The sequence below is a fragment of the Vanessa tameamea genome, chromosome 10 (assembly GCF_037043105.1).
Source record: "Vanessa tameamea isolate UH-Manoa-2023 chromosome 10, ilVanTame1 primary haplotype, whole genome shotgun sequence".
Taxonomy (NCBI): Eukaryota; Metazoa; Arthropoda; class Insecta; order Lepidoptera; family Nymphalidae; genus Vanessa; species Vanessa tameamea.
Window position 1 is genome coordinate 12,896,184 of NC_087318.1, and position 15,748 is coordinate 12,911,931.

The 15,748-nt window shown below is 34.8% G+C and overlaps 1 protein-coding gene across 1 annotated transcript in view; it reads right to left on the reverse strand.

Moving 5' to 3' along the window:
* Positions 1-15,748, reverse strand: part of LOC113392050 (kinesin-like protein CG14535) — a 368,367-nt gene that overhangs the window by 351,876 nt on the left and 743 nt on the right. The window lies entirely within an intron of this gene.

The following is a 15,748-nucleotide window of genomic DNA, read 5'->3' on the forward strand; positions in this document are numbered from 1 at the left end:
AGTAATAATATAGTCATAATGTAAACAGAGATTTTGTTTAAACAGAAAAGTAACAGCCTGTAAATCTTCCACGGCTGAGCTAACCTTCACTATTTTTGAGGAAAAGGAGCTTATTCGACACGCTGCTTTAAATCGTATTGGTGGATATATGTATGTATGTTCACAAGCGGCAATTTTTTTTTTTTTAATGGTTAAGTAGCAAATAGACAACAGATTGCAAGTGGTCACCATCGCCCTCTATAAGAAATTTTAAACAAATCAAAACAATAACCTATATTCAATATAGAAGCATTACCTTAAGTTATTAATTTATTGTCAAATTAAAAATTACTATCGGTTCGAAATATAAAATACCCTGATCTGAGAAAAACCGGTGAAAGGAACTCAGCGGTTTTCCCTGCAATTACACCGGCCCATTCGCCTCCTTTTAAATCGGAACGCGATAATACTCTTTGGTGGTAGAATATGTGATGATTGGGTGGTACCTACCCAGACACATTTGTACAAAGTTCAACCACCGAGCCATTCAGCATCATCATCGTCCAAAATATTTAGTAAACATTTTAAAACCATTCAAAATATGACATAGCAATAAAAATTAAATACCAATTAAAAAATATACATATGTATGTTTTTAAACATGTTAAAAATACATGGAATTCGTATTTCTTGATTTTAATAAAGAATTTATAAATGCAATTGTACATATTATAGAGAGTTTGTGATCCACCCCGGCTTCGCATGCAATTAAAAAATGATATGATGTAAATATAATTTATACCCTGTAGCACTCAGAAATAACGCAGCTCTGTGCCAGTGATTTTTTTTTTGAATCTGATCATTAATTTTGGATTTTATCCCTTACTTACAAACAAACATCACATCTTTACCTCTTTAAAATATTAATATAATGTATTTTCTTTGTAGAAAACGAGTATATAGATACAAACATTTCAAGAACCTGAATAAGATATGTTTTGATTAATATTTTCTAACTTTATTTTGACATATGTGTGTGTAAATAAACATATGCGAACCTCATTGTGCGTATTAACAGCACAATGGCCCGAAGTATACGCTTAAAATACTTCAGTCGCCAGTAAGAAATAACTTGAAACGTAAAATGAATTCGTTGCAGTGACAACTAGTGTTTTGAACGGCCATAACCGATGTTTTGTTACTGTTGTTGAATACAAAATATTTAAAAATATATGTTTAATTCTTAAATTTAAATATTTCAATATAATACATTACAAATAAGTTATTCAATAAGTGTAACATAACTTCTCCGAACATGTTTTAATCAGAATGAAGATTATGGTCAGTTTAGAGTCGAGCCAACCTCGCACGACATATTCTAGTGCACAAACACATGTGCTCTCTCACAATACGATGGAACAGCAAATCCGGTACGATCTGAATGAGTTCAGGCGCAGGACCAACGGCTGTACGAACTTACTACCAACTTCGCCTCGACATGAGGTTTGAACCTAGGAACTCAGGCACTGTGGCCTTTTATCTTTGATTACTGAGTTATTGCGCTGTTAAACCCTATTATAAGTTTTGCATATGTCCATTATCCACACACATATAGTTAGAAAGTTTTATTTCTATTTGTTGCGAATAGTTACGGTATAGACCTACTCTATAATGCATACATTACATTAGCAGCCTGTAAATTTCCCACTGCTGGGCTAAAGGCCTCCTCTCCCTTTGAGGAGAAGGTTTGGAGCATATTCCATTACGCTGCTCCAATGCGGGTTAGTGGAATACACATGTGGCAGAACTTCGTTGAAATTAGACAAATGCAGGTTTCCTCACGATGTTTTCCTTCACCGCCGAGCACGAGATGAATTATAAACACAAATTAAGCACATGAAAATTCAGTGGTGCCTGCCTGGGTTTGAACCCGAAATCATCGGTTAAGATGCACGCGTTCTAACCACTGGGCCATCTCGACTCTATAATGCGATTAAGATTAATTCATAATATTGTAATACACATTGATAGATTAAACATGGGGAAGGAGCCCATCCCGCACAAGCAAGATTTCCTTAGCATCTCAACTGCTAATGAGCAAAATCAATCCCAGCTTACCGCGTTCCCAATTAACTGAAACCATAGTTAAACAATAAGCATGCATCGTATATGATACGCAGCCAGGGAAAGAGTTAATCTTTACATTATGACAGAACTCAATTCTTATAAAACTGTCGCCGTAATCTTCTTTGAAACTAGGCTTTGAAAGATGCCATGATTTTTTTAAATTTTATTTAACGTTCGTACATTTATTTCTTCTTCCCAGTCGTTTCCTCATTACTGAGGGTCGTGACCACCATGCGTGTGGCTCTCCTGTACACTTTGCACCACCTTCCTCCAGGCATTCCTATTCTGTGCCATTCGTAGGCAAGCCTGGGCACTGGGTCCTGTAGATGCCTTTCCTGTGTCTACATTTATTTATATTATATTAATAATGTATATTACAATGAATCCAGGCCGTCAGGGCGGGTACCATACACTCGTCATCTATTCTACCACCAAACAGCAACACAGTATTATTGTATTCCAATTTTAAGTTTTGAATGAGCTTTTGTACAGGAACAAGGGACATGACATCTTAGTTTCCAAGGCTGGTGACGCATTGGTGATGTGAGCAATAATTAATCTTACAGTACTATTGTCTATGGGTAGTGGTGACCTACAATCTGGTGGTCCATAAAAATATATATATTTCTTTATAATTATATAATTGTCTATAATATTTATTTTCAGTAGCTTTTATCTAGTAAATATATATTTTAAATCAAATGAAATTGTTACTAAATTTTTTAGCTTTTATGACCCATAATTATAAAGTATACGAAATATTTTTTTATACATATTTAAGAGGAAGGGGCACTAATTATTTTCGTAGTCAAAATTGAACGATATGTTACACGTGCATGAACTAAAGTTTCCTCACAAAACAAAAATACTAATGTTGTTTATGTGGTGAATAATATAAAAAATGCTGTGTCTCCGTCAGTCGAAAGTCAAATCAATGTTCACATGAACAAAGAAACTAAACGCCAATTAACATGAGGCCATTAATCTTTCAACAGGTCCGACATGCTAGTGTCAATTCGTTGATTGATTGTTCACACTCTTTACTTAACACACGATATTGATTTATGATATCGGTAGGCGGACGAGCAAGTGGGCCACCTGGTGGTAAGTGGTCACCACCGCCCATAAACAATGGCGTTGTAAGAAATATTAACCATCCCTCCCATCACCAATCCGCCACCAACCTCGGGAACTGAGATGTTACGTCCCATGTGCCTGTAGTTATACTGGCTCACTCACCCTTGAAACCGGAACACAACAATAATGAGTACTGCTGTTTGGCGGTAGAATATCTGATGAGTGGGTGGTACCTACCCAAACGGGCTTGCACAAAGCCCTACCACCAAGTAAACTATTAATATTGTCCATTAGAACACCAAGATTAAACATTCGTTTACGTTTCTGGCATTAGGGATAAAATGTCAACTTTCTGCAAGCGCAGCCGCGACGGGCAATGGTTGTTTAATATCAAATATGTAAAAAATATACAAGTGTATTACACTTTCAAACAAACGCGTACGTATCGCGTACAAGAGGGGTGTCTAACGCAATTTCTTAATGAGACATGTTCCCCCACACGCAGACATTCTGTTTTTTTGTCAGCATAATAAAATTAAATAGTAACCTCTGAGAACACCATTCATATGGTTGTTTGGAAAATATCATAAAATCTGTTTAAAAAAAAAAACAGGACTAGACTCTTAATACTCGCTTACGAAGTGTCATACAGAAATATATTTACGGATAAAATAAAAAGTTATGTTTTTTTTTTTAATGTAAAGGTAGGCGGGCGGGCAAATAGGCTACCTGTTAGTGCGTTATACGCCTACAGACATTGGAGCTGCGAGATATATCTACCATTCCTTACATCACCAATTGGTCACCGACCTTGGGAACTAAGTCGTTAGCTTGCTTGTGATAAAGTTACACTGACTTATTTACCATTTAAACCAGAACGAACAATACTAGTTACTGCTGTTAAACGGTAGAAAATCTGATGACTGAACGGTAGCTATTACACGGAATGTATTATTATTAAATTATTATTATTATTACCAGTAAGAATGTGGCGATGACAAAATAAATTATCTCAGTACTTCGTTTAATATAATTATATAATTGTCCCTGTGTCAAGACACAAACGTGTCGCTTTGAAGAGTTGTCGTCAAGCTCCTTAGACGGCTCTCGCAGAACTCTTGTGCTAAGTTAATTAGGCAGAAATACTTGGACGCGTAATGCAATCAGACATTTTTTTTAATGTTAAGTGTGAGACACATTTGAATGGTCTGCGATAGTTCAAGAATGTATTTAATTTAATTGGTGCTGGGCTACGCCGTCTTACCCGCTCGCTATTGCTTGCTACTCCTGTATAAGCGACTGACTCGTTGGTCTAGTGGCTAGCTATGAGTCTTCATATCCCTAGTTCAAATACCGGGTCGGACTATAAAATATGTATTAAGTTTTCTATTTTTAGAAATTTTCACTGCTAGGCAGGAATTTTAGTAGTCGGAGTTTTACGACCCATTTATCATATAATCTAGGACAAGCACCAATACTTAGAATTGTTATGTTCCTGCTCGAAGGGAGAGTGAGCCATTTTAACTACAGGCACAAGGGACATACAAGTATCATCTAAGTTCCCAAGGTTGGTGGCGCATTGGCGATGTAGGGAATGGTTAATATTTCTTACAGCGCTAATGTTTATGGGCGGCAGTGATCACTTACCAAGCGCATGTCTAAAATATTTTATTTACAGACTGAGCTTTAAACTATTGAAGTTGTAAAATATTATCCGGAAAGTTATTTACGAAATTATATTTCCAAGTCGAGGAAAATTGTAAACCGTCTTGTCCGAACATTTAACATTAAATACAAAAACTGGTATTTTACACTAAAAGGGTTTGAACATGCAAATCAGACATTAGCATTCGTCAAAGTAAAGCCATAATTTGTTAAAATAAACCTTCCACTCTACTAATAACAGCCATACTTTGCATAGGAATAATTTTGACACGAAGTTTATTTTGTATCCGCAAATTATTTTTAAAGATTGCCGTTTAATCTTTATGGTTAGAATACGTGCAGATTGCGGATGCGGCTTTAATGTATGTTTAAAATTCATCTCGTGCAGTGCAATAAAACACTTTTTATTTAAAGGCAGACAGACTGGCAAACGGGTCATCTGATTAGATATAAGCACCACATATAAGCAATGGGTTAGTTGTAATAAACTAACTCCCACATCATCAATGAGCCAGCAACCCTTTGAACTAATATGCATCCCTTGCGTTAGTTACACTGGCTAACTCACCCTTCAAACCAGAACACAACAATGCTAAGTATTGCGGTTTGGCGGTAGAATATGTAGGAAACATCTCTGCCCAACAGTGGTACATGCATACGTCATTACTTCACTTTTTACAGCTTCATAGAGAAGTTAATAAAATAATTTTGGAGTCAAGAGAGCGTGCACACAAATTGCCAACCAGACGAGAACATTGTCCAATTAACGCATAATTAATATTGCGTGACAATTTCAATCTGCCGTGAATTCATTATTTGTGACATCAACAGGCGGAAAACTGTAACACGTTTGAATTCCTAATTTGCATCAAGCTATAAATATATACGTAACACAATTAGAATCAATATCAATTATTATCTGTACTGTTTTCAACTCCAAAAAGGAGGTACTCTGTTCTTTTTTACATGAGTACGGGTTAACTTTTTTCTCATCTGATCTTAATGAATCGTTTTGTGTTGGATTCAGTACAACTACACTTTTTACTTTATAGGTAGGTGAACGGGCAAATAGACCACCTGATGGTAAGTGGTCACCACCGCCCATAGACATTAGCGCTGTAAGAAATTTTCCTTACATCGCCAAAGCGCCACCAACCATAAGTTAAGGAAAATAAGATAAAATGTCCTTTGTGTCTGTTACTCACTGACTCACTCACCCTTCCACCGGATCACAACAATAATAGATATTACTTGGCGGCAGAATACCTGATAAGTGGGCGGTACCTACCCAGACGAATAAGTAATATTCTTCAATTGTGTTTTTTTTTCTAACAAACTTCCTATGATTAGATGTTCAAACAATGACAATGGATTTAGTTCCAGCCTTTTTCAGACATGGGCCACTTCCAAATTAATATAAGCTGAATTCGTAGTCAATCAATTTACGTCACACCGCGAATCCATCAATTTAAAAACTAAACAACAAACTCATTCATATTGTATACATTGACGTTATTCCAAGAGTGTTTTTACGTAACGTTTGAAAAATTGTAGCTATGAAAGTTCTACTTCTAAACACATGTAGGGCCGTCGGATGCGCTTCATTTTTCATCGACCGACTCGTATTTCTTAACGGCGAACGGCATGACTCTTTCTTATGCCGTCATGCCCTCTCTCTGATAACTCTCTCCTCCATCGCGTCGTATCGTGTCTTGTTATATACATCGTAGCTTTATACAATTATCATAATAAGAAAAATAATTTTATTTATTTCACGGTATATATATTACTAGATGTCGCGCGCAGCTTCGCTCGCGTTTTAGGGGGTTAGTTGTCATGTGTTAGGCAAAAAAGTAGTCTATGTCCTTCCTTAGCGTTCAGGTTTGCTTCATATCAATTCGGTTCACTGGTTTGGTAGTGAAAGAGCGACAGACAGATAAACAGACTTTCACATTTATAGTATCAATAGTATAGAAGTATAGATATAGATTAATCGGTTTTCATTGATAATAAAATATTTTAATACAAAACATCAATTACAAAGTTTAATTATTTTAAAGAATTCATTACATGTCTAAATATAATAGGTATTTTAAAATCTGTAAGAGTCTAACTTTACGTCTCTAAATAACGCCATTGTTAAAAACTTTAGGAATAATTCATATACTTACTGAAAAGTTGTACTAAACGTTCGTATTAATTTCACAACTTTAAAACTGTTACTGTAACATTTTCACTTGGAAATTTTTTATTTTAAACATTGAAATATATTACCAATAATCCACAATATACTATTCTTATATAATATTGTCACGTAAGTGATAAATGTTTGTTTTTAGATAGAATTATTTTTAAAAGATTGCTTGAAAAATGTATATTTAATCAGTAATAATTTAAATACCATTCGGCATTACCACACTTATTTACTGAACAATACATTAGTTAAAATATTTGTGCTCATGATAAATTAATTATAACCTGTATTAAAATAGAGATATATTTAAATATTTGAAATTTTTCTTGAGAAAAGTATTCAAATTTGATATATTTTTTTGATAGTATGTGCGCGTACTGGCCCTTGGGCTCGCTGATCGTGGTCACCACGGCCTATAAACATTGAAGATGATGATGAGACGATTTTTAGTTTCGTATGTATTCTTTAAGACGCCTTATAATATCTATCAAACTACGGTGATTCGAATATAAACACGTATAATAATAATTGTATTTGCATGTTTGCCTTTTTTTTCCTAAATCATACTTCATAAGCAGAATTTGTTTATTGAACCTATATGAGTATCATATTTCAATTACTTTCGTTTTGTATATTCAGAGAAAGTAAATTGTTATAGATAGATAAACAGATGAGATTGATCCTATATGTTTTTCGTGGGGATTATATTATTCGAAATTGTTAGATATAGGACACATAAATGTTGATTTAACTTCTTGACAAACAATAAAAATTCTTAGCTACCCCCCTGCCCCTATAATATTATCATTTTGTCCGTGACATATTTGGATTATACACGCTTATTATAATACTAGCGACTCACCCCGGCTTCGCGCGGATGCAATTTAATATAAAATAAAATTATATCAATCGCCAGGAATGATATAATTTCCTAGCAGTGATTATATTATCTCTACATACAAACAAACAAATTTTATCTCTTTCTAATATTAGTATAGATATTACGGGGTAAGAGTTTCTAATATTATTATTAAATGTTGAAAAGTCAGGGTTAATAACGATAAACTCCTTTACCTAGTTGGTGCTTGGTGCGAATTTCCCTATTCCAAGAGCTTGTAAGTCCCTCAGTAAAAATAGCATGATTGTTGATATTTATTTCCGATTCATTATATTACGTATATGTTCCGAAGAAAATTATGCAAATTGTACATTTCTTGCGACCTTACTAATAAATCTAGTTTTCATTTAAATAATTCTCTGTTTTGTTTTAGTTTATTATTATTTTCCATTTTGTCATTTTTTTACTTTAATACGCTTCAGTACATTCACAGTGTATTTTCTTATAATTAATAACTACATTTAGCTATTTTAATGAACTATTTGTTTTGTTACTGAATATTTTGTTTTGGTGAATGTAGTTGTTAGTAAACCAAACTAAAATTATCAAATTTGTTTATTAGTTGCTAAGATTAGTTCGTTCAAATATTTGAACCCGCACCACAGGGACAGGGATAGGGTGGTTCTCAGTACCCTGGAAATCCCCCCTAGGAATTAGAGGCCGTCACGGTAACATGCGAAAGCAATCCTGCGACGTCCGCCGAAAACACAAAGAGGGTAGCACTGGTATTTCAGTGGCGCACTAGACGTCCTTGGCACCGGCGAGTCCCACATTTAATTCCAAAAAAAGAAAATTTTGGGCGTTCAAATATTCAAACTCTCTAGCTTTTTATTATAAAATAGCTGCCGCGAGCTGTTTTACCCGCGTCAAACATTACTACTCCGCCCCCGTGGGTCCCAGAGATCTGGGACATAGTTTGTAACAAATAGGATATATAACACAAAGCTAATCAAAATAAGCTACGGCTAACCTACCACTGGTTCGGGATGTTGTTTCTAGCGAAAAACAACCGGCAAGAAACTCAAAAAAATACTTCTTTTCGGTCAAAAAATCCACAATACATTTAATAATCAAATTTATAAATTTTATATTATATATAAGGTTGTCTGGAAGAAATGGCTTATAAGCCATAAGACCGCCTTTTGCTTGGCCAGTTTTGTTTTAAAGAAAATATATTTTGTATCTTTATGTATATTTGATGTGCAATAAAGAGTTAAATAAATAAATATATTTATTTTGTCGCCATTTAATTTACTATAAAAATGTACTTGGTGCGAAGTTGGCTATCTCGTTTTGACAAATGGCGAGACCTGCAGCTTACTTCACATGATCGACAGACGCTTAGTTAGCTTCTTTCTGTTACTTATCGGAGGAAACGTCGGCCGATAGAGATAGACATAACATCTTAGTTCTATAGTAGAAAACTGTGTTAATATCTCCCTCGTGAAATGTTGAAAATGGACTTACGTTGATACGGTATTATTATCATTTTCGGATATCCCATTTTGGCATTCTTCGACCATGATCTGCGGTGAGTTTCGAGTTTGTTCGAACAGAAAGACTGTACAGAATTACAATGTTTTAAAAGGATTAAGTTTTAAAACATTATACTTATCTAGACAGAAGATATTTGTCCAAGCGAGGGTTATTCGCATGTTGTTACTGCTACAGACAGACGGTTATTTATACGCTGGACACTTATAAATATTAGGAAGAAAATAATTAACAATTTTTTTGGATATCAATGAATTAATCAATCGAAATTCACTTTCTTTAAGAAGGCTTTTACAAGCACTTCGTCGTTTTAAAGGAATAGATTAGATTACATTTAGAAAAAGCAAGAAAATCAGATTCGACCTGATCACAAAAACTCAAAATCGTTTTCCGTTTTCCAAGCGTTCAATGTTTTTGTTAGTGGTACATTTATAATGAATTAAAAAAAAAAGTATTTCGTTCCCGAGATTCGCAGAAAAATGTTAATCTCTTTCGTTGGAATAAGAGGTTTTCCGTCTGTTGGACAGTAATAGGCTTATGTTAGGGCCGGATTATTTATATTGGTACTTCTCTCATTCGTAAATCTGTTTGTATATGTGGAATATAGCCGCTATATGTATAAATCACTTCATGCAAGAATACATATGATAATGTTACAAAAATAAATATAAATAGGGCTTATTATACAATTAAATCTCTACATTAGAAAAATCAAAGTCGCTTTCCACAGTCATCAGTGCGCTTAGATCATTTAAACTATGCGGTTGTCATCAATAAAAACAGTAATTCAAGAGGAAAGTTTGAATGTTAAATGTATGCATATTATATTAGAGAAAATATAATATATTCTCCCTCTTTTCCATCTTTGAACAGAGACGGTGAGTAATTGGCCCATACAGCGAAGGAGAAAGCTGATCTTTTAGGCTCTCTCTTCGCGGCGAACTCGACTCTGGATGACCGAGAAAAGTCACCACCAACAATACCGCGGTGTGATACCACGATGCCGGAGGTTAAATTCCGGCAAAGTGCAGTTCGTAAAGCACTTCTTTCCTTGGATATTCATAAATCGAGTGGACCCGATGGCATCCAATCGTGCTACGGACTTGTGCTCCCGAGTTGGCGCCGGTCTTAACGCGTCTTTTCCGGCAATCCTATGCATTCGGCGTCGTCCCGAACTCCTGGAAGACTGCTTTGGTGCATCCGATCCCTAAAAAGGGCAACCGCTCAGACCCGTCCAATTATAGGCCTATAGCCATCACCGCCTTGTTCCCTGACTGATATTCCTCGTGAAGTCGGTACGGGTACCTATTGATATACGAGTATAAAGTTATTCTGGAAAAAAAACGTGTCTGAGACGGTTGAGGAGTTCTCTCGTCTAGAGCCAACCCTGGGTATATAATCAGACCATGCTTATCATAAAAGTGCATTCAATTGGAACTAAACCGAAATGCATAATTTCAACTCCGTAGGATAAGAGGAAACGATACAAATCAGTTTACAAGATTTCATCGAACAATCGATCCTTACAAGGTGAATGAAAGTTATTAATAATATTTATGTGTATAGCTAATCATATTTTTATATATACTGTGTATTTAATTTAAGGAAATTTTCTACAGATATATTTATATTTCATGGAAAAGGTTTTTTATACAATCAATATTTTTTTACTCGCCAGTAGATGGAGTTGCAACATATCATCTTCTATGCGTTTAACTTATAAATATTGTAGCTCAAGTCATGTAGGAGATTCGCTAGTTCATTATGAACTTTTAATAATTTAAAGTATTGTTAAATACAATTCAACGTGACCTTCAACAACCTAAAATAGGGTGTACAAAAAGAATGCATTGGTTGGTACTTTAGGGCTCGGGGCTTGTTTTATTTATACGTGAGGGCGAGTGCATTTGACGGCCGTGAGCGAGGGTGGTACAGATCACTTTGTATATGCAGTCGTAGCTATTTATTCTGGACGCGGCTTCATTCGCATGGGCTTGGAATGTATAATTCAAGACTCTGGACCACCTCTGGGAACTGTTTAATTTTCCCTGAAATAAAGTACTATTTATATGTTGGAATTTTACTGATCGATTAAATTGTGTTGTTAAAACAAAATGCGGACTTTATGCCTAAAGGTATTCTCTACCAGTTAACCTTTAAGTATAACAGAAATTTATGGAGGCGATACTATTGCATTTGATATTATAACAATAATAAAATACCTATACTAATATTATAAAAGCGAAAGTAATTCGTTCTCTACGTCTGCACACTCAAATCCCTGAACCGATTTAGTTGAAATTTGATATGGAGATAGTTTGAGTCCCGGGGAAGGACAGAGGCTACTTTTTTAATTAACCCCTCGAGGAGTTATAGTGTGAGATGGCGTTTTGTTCGATAGGTAAGGTTTTATAGACTTAGCGTGTGCAAAGCTGTAAAAGTTAGCATAGTATACAAATAAATCACACAGATATACGTTATATTCATATAATTGATATTTGTATTACAAGCTAAAATAAAAAACATATTTTTTAAAAAATCGAATAATATCGATATTCAAAAATGATATGAATAAAAAAAAGTTTTTTTTTTGTATTTAGCGTTGTTGCTAACCCCAAAAGTTTGTGTACGGTTTCAGCTCGGGTCGTATGAAACTGGTTTAAAATTCAGTTGTAATATTTGACCCACATAAAGTTACATAAGTAAACTCAAATAAGAACTTGCAAATAATAATAAAGCTTAATTAAAATCAGTGTAGTGACTCTGAACCTGTGATTGCACACTTATATCATATTATTAAGAGAAAAAACAGACTTATAGCCTCTATCGCTTTCCTCGGTTTTTTTTATCAATTGAAAAGGAAACAAGTGAAAACACTGACAAAAAAGATTCCGCAGTTAATATACAATTCAAACAATGTGAGAAATGTTATTATAGTTAATGTAAATTATTCTTAACAAAGTCGCAGAGCTATCGTAACTGAGTAAATGTAAAAATCGCGAATTATACGTGCATGCTTATAGTATTATCAGCAGCTGATGACTACATCAAAGATCAAAGGTGTTTTTTTATACTAAAGCTAGGTGGACAAACAAGTTGCCCACTAATGTGATCATCGCCGCCCATAGACAATACGCCACCAACCTTAAGTACTAAGACTTGCCACCAAGTATTGTCTATAAGTAGTCAAATCAGATCAAATAAAAAAATCAAAACAAACAAATGAAAATAATCTTTACTCAGGTATAAAAGGCCATAAAAGTACTTATGTTACACAATATTAAATTTATTTTAAAAGTAAAAAACCGACTAGGAAAATAGATTCCGAAAAGAACCGACAAGAAACTCAGTAGTAACTCTATTCCACTATTTTAATTAGTAATGAAGTGAGTTATACTTAACCTGGTCTCAAAGAAAAGACCATAAAATAATAATTAAAATGTTTGAAAGCTAATGCTGTAGTTTGTAAGCTTCATAAAAGGAAGTATGCACATATATATATATATATAGCGAACAAATAAGATAAACAAATCTTATATTTAAATATTCTTAATTAATATATTTTTATTTTTAATACAATACTATTCCAGTTGCAGATGTCCATGGGCGGTGGTAGTCACTTTCCATCAGGTGAGCCTCCTGCTCGTTTGCTGCCTCTAATATAAAAAAAAAAAAAAAAAGTTAACTATATATACCCATTTTAATTTAAAATACCGGCCAGGTGTGAGTGCGACTCGCGCACGAATGGTTTTGTACCATTGACTAGGTAAACAATAGTAGTTACACACATTTATAGATATGTATGGGAGTCTCCCTTAAAATGAAAATCCATAGTCTAGCTATCGCGGTTCTTGAGATACAGCCTGGTGACAGACAGATGGACGGACAGACAGCAAAGTGTTAGTAATAGGTTCCCATTTTTACCCTTTGGGTACGGAACCCTAAAAAGGACGTATAAAACGCTTTTTTTTTTTTAACTGCTTATTTTTTTTAATACTGTCACTTTAAATACTATAGAGCTAGAGTGAAAAAACAAACGCGACCGTGAATTAACGCCAGTAACTGACGTAATTGAGAACAATAACTATAACAAAAGATCACTCATTAAAGTAGCGTATCACCGCACGTCGGTTTTCAACATTTCACGTCGTATACGAATAGCGACGGTGATTATTAAAAGTATCGCAAGAATATCAATGCTGCGTCTATATATAAGGAAACTTCTTTACAATGTTGTTTAAATGTTAGCGACTTTGCAAAGAATAGAAATTACTAAATATTTCTGTGGAAACGTACAATAAGACATCAGAAATTGCACGAGACGAGGTCATCTGCATTTTAACCGAAGATTGTGGGTTCAAACCCAGACAAGCGCCTCTAAATTTTCATGTGAATTATTTGTGTTTAAAAATATCTCGTGCTCGACGATGGAAACATTGTGAGGAAACCTTCATTTGATGAAAATCCATCATGTATATTTGTATTTCAACAATCCGCATCGGTGCACCTTGGTGTAAGTTCCTAACCTTCTACTTCGACGGAGACAATACCTTAACCCTACAGTGGCATATTTAGAGGCACAATCACAGGTTTTAAATCTTTAATCAAAATAATTTCAAATCAATAGTCTTATTAATAAAATATCTATTCACTAAATAAAATCCGCGTATATAAAATTTAAGTGTTTCTCCATAAAATTAAACCGTGTAATAGACTTCTAATATTAAGCCCATCTTGCGTTACAAACAAAACACAACAAAATATAATTTAATTATACGTTGTTAGTATATAATTTTGCCATAAAAAAATATCGATTACCAAAAAAATTTTTTGATCGACACTCGACTAGTCTGGCTGTGTTATGTCTATGGGATAAGCATTATCGTGTAATTGGGTTTATCAAGAAGTTTATTGTTTCATTACAAACAGTTTTAAGCCTAGCTTATAGAGAGGCTAATTTTAAATCCCCCGCACGGCATCGAAATTGGCTTAAACGTGTTTAGGAATATCACAGAGAATTACATAATGAGAGCAAAAATAGGAACTAAAGTTGCCCTCTCGGCGATACGACGATACGGAGCTCATTTTCTGACCCGGAAACTATTGATTAAAATAGAATTATTAGCTATCATATATAATGTCAAAGAGCCGAGATGGCCCAGTGGTTAGAACGCGTGCATCTTAACCGATGATTGCGGGTTCAAACCCAGGCAGGCACCACTGAATTTTCATGAGCTTAATTTGTGTTTATAATTCATCTCGTGCTTGGCGGTGAAGGAAAACATCGTAAGGAAACCTGCATGTGTCTAATTTCAATGAAATTCTACCACATGTGTATTCCATCAACCCGCATTGGAGCAGCGTGGTGGAATATTCACCAAACCTTCTCCTCAAAGGAAATTTACGGGCTGCTAATGAAAATAAAAAAAATATATATAATGTTAATACAAGATAATAATACTGGTGACGATGATGTCAAGACAGACTAACCGACTACGGGAACATATTGAACTGCACAAGACTGTGTGCAAGCACAGGTGCACCAACTAATCCTATGCGACGGCAAATCTGACACGAACGGTACGATTTCAGGACCAAAAGCGTTACTTGCTCTCCGAGTCAAGGAGGTGCGGATTGTTACTGAGCACTTTCTACAAAAAAACCATTAACCTGTCCGACTTGACTGGGGGTTTGAATACAGGACGTCGAGATCTGCGATCTTACATCTAGCCACTAGACCAATGAGATCATATTTTGAATAAATATATTGGCGGCAATACAAACGAAGCTTGTCCTCAAAGGTCCTTACAGAGCAGAACAGAGCAGAGCAAAACGAAAAATGCTCTTTAGTAATAATTATTCCATTCAAATCACATAAGTTCGTCTCGCCATACAAATTCGTCCTACATTAACAGCTTGTTGTCGTAAACTTTTGGGTGATATAGAACCATGTTTAAAGCCGATACTTCCGTATATTTTACGAGAGAGTTTATGAGATATCATCTGTGGTATGCAGTTATTGCCAAGCTTTATTAGAATTCATTAATTACAAGCTTTTGCCCGCAGCGTTACTCGTATTGAATGTAAGGGTTCTTTTGATGAATCTCTTTGAACCGATAAATGGAATGTTATTACAAAATGTGTTTGAAATATAAATTACAAGCAAAACTGTGGGCAGATGCTGTACTGTTTGACCGTGTATACATATATATACCACCTTTCCCTCTCAACCCTCTCCGAAATTCGCTGAATTTTCTGCTACAAGTTTTAAGTAAGTATATTGGTTTTGTATTTTTTCAGTTAGGCATTACAAA